Source organism: Palaemon carinicauda, chromosome 4 (genome assembly GCF_036898095.1).
Source record: "Palaemon carinicauda isolate YSFRI2023 chromosome 4, ASM3689809v2, whole genome shotgun sequence".
Lineage (NCBI taxonomy): Eukaryota > Metazoa > Arthropoda > Malacostraca > Decapoda > Palaemonidae > Palaemon > Palaemon carinicauda.
Window position 1 is genome coordinate 44,708,566 of NC_090728.1, and position 2,500 is coordinate 44,711,065.

A 2,500-nucleotide genomic window follows, 5' to 3' on the forward strand; every position below is an offset into this window, starting at 1 on the left:
ATTATTATTATTATTATTATCCTCATCCTTAACAATAATAATAATAATAATAATAATGATAATAATAATAATAATAAATCATCCTCATCATCATCATAATACAGTAGTGTAATTTAAATGAATTACGTAAAAAGAAATTCAAAATAATATGCCAACTTTGAAATGTCTTTTGGCCGTTATAACTGGAGCAAATTTGATTTCATATTCAACTTTCGATGTCCCATCAAGATCATATCAAGATAAAATAAAAATAAAGTTATTTTACTAAGTGAACAACACATGGCAGCTTTGGGAAGCTTTTAGTGTGATGGCTAGAGACTTTTTCCTACATCGACAACTTTTTTTTCTCTGCAATATTCAAAACTATTAGGCCTATTGAATAGAATTAATTTCCGTAGATAATAGGCAAAAAATTCATAGAAATTATGGAACAAAATGACATAATACAAATGCTAAATTAAGGCAGAATCGTACTAATTTTAATAGGTCACTATGCTGGAGGAAGGATCAGAAAAGCGAAATTCTTAGACTAGCGCTTTCGTATTTTCATACCTCTTCAGGTCCAATTGATACAAAGTTGAGAAGAGGATCAAAGTCACCTTTGCGACAGCAGTAAACAAGAAATAATACAATAACATGAAAATTAGTACACAACTAGTTTAAAAATTATAGCTAGTTTAAAAATCAGTGAGTTTAAAAATTACAGCTAGTTTTAAAATGGCAATTGTTTAAATACATTGTTTGTAAGTAGTTCATCAAGTTTATACAATCCTGGGGTATTTTGGATCAATTTTACACTGTTTTTCTTTATGATACATGATTCTATGATAGAGAATTGGAAAATAATTGAATCATGAATGAAGGAATATAAAATTCTATTTTAATAGAATAATAACTTTATGAAAACATGATTGATATTAGATTTAAGAAATGATTACAGTGACAATTAATTAACCTCTAAAGAAATATTATAAAAAAGGGTGTGTAGAACTGTAACCACGTCCATATTATGCCTTTAAGTCAATGTAGGGTTTAAAACCTAGGGCTATCTGAACTCGGGTCATTTCCATAACTATTTTTTAATTACATACCGCGCGTGACCTTGTCAGACCTATTTTCCTATTACCTCAGCCCGGTTTTATTTTCTCCGAGCGACCCCAAACCATTTCTTATTTCGTTAACGTAAACCGAAATTTAAATCACTTATCTCCCAGTATTGCTACATTTTTCGAGCCTTCATTTGCTTAAAGGTAAATGATAAACCATTAGACTTTTAATTGTTTTATACAAAATCTTTAGTATGTGAATTTTAATTTCCCAAGTCTAAAATGATAATCATTCTGTCTACGACAAAAATAACATACCAGTTCTGCTTTCTTTCGTATTTTTTATTTTCATCATCATGAACGTAATCTATGGAGAGAGAGAGAGAGAGAGAGAGAGAGAGAGAGAGAGAGAGAGAGAGAGAGAGAGAGAGAGAGGGGGGGAGTTTCACTTTATTACATGATATTGTTCTCTATGATTTACTATGCTGATCATGTGACTTTTTTGAAGAGTAACTTAGTTTGTACCAAATGCACACCCTTATTCTGACATGTCTCGCTTAAAAACAAGTAAACAGCCAATACTGCGTTCATCCTGTAACTGTTAGCTTTTTAATACTTATGAATAACCTAAAAACCTGGCTATACTTTTATCAACAGCCTAGAGACCTATCTATAATTTTAGTAACAACACGAATAGCTATCTCTATACATTTTCAACAGCCTAAATAGCTATCTTTACCTTTTTAACAGCCTAACTACCAATATATACTTTGATAACAGCCTAACAACCTATCTATACCTTTATAATAACAACTTTCATTAGTTGAATTGAAGTTTTGGCTACATAGCCCAACGCTGCCATTTAGTAGCCTAGAGAAACTGGGAGAAAATCCGGTAGTTATAATATGAAGTTAAAATGAAGAGGTTGAAGACCATGAAGTTAAAATTAAGAGGTTGAACACCAAGAAGTTAAAATTAAGAGGTTGAATACCAATTATTTAAAATTAAAAGGTTGAATACCAAGAAGTTAAAATTAAGAGGTTGAATACCAAGATGGAAGATATAAGATGGACAGAAAGCAAGTGCAGTTAGGGTCCAAAGGAACCATGCAAAAGACCCGTAATTAATACATACAGTGCTCCGCGTGAGGTCCACTTATAGCACTAGCCCCTTACGGTGCTCCGAAATCTTTATAATCATGATTTTTTATTACAGATTACAGGGCATTGAACACCTTATTAGTACAATTGATCTCTCACGAATATGATTAGCATCTGCGTATCTATCGATATCTATCCATCCAGCTGAAATAATGTTCAGATTATTCCGATAAATCAATGAAGTTATCTTTAGTAAAAAAAAGGTTAAGAAAAACTAGCTTTCTCTTAATTGCTATTTTAAGAAGGCAAACCATCTTATTTAATTGACGTCACTAAGTCGAAAGATCTTTCACC

General features: G+C 31.4%; 1 protein-coding gene across 1 annotated transcript in view; it reads right to left on the minus strand.

Annotated features, from left to right (window-relative positions):
• Positions 1 to 2,500, minus strand: part of LOC137639050 (larval cuticle protein 65Ag1-like) — a 134,754-nt gene that overhangs the window by 125,003 nt on the left and 7,251 nt on the right. The gene's annotated exons all lie outside the window — the stretch shown is intronic.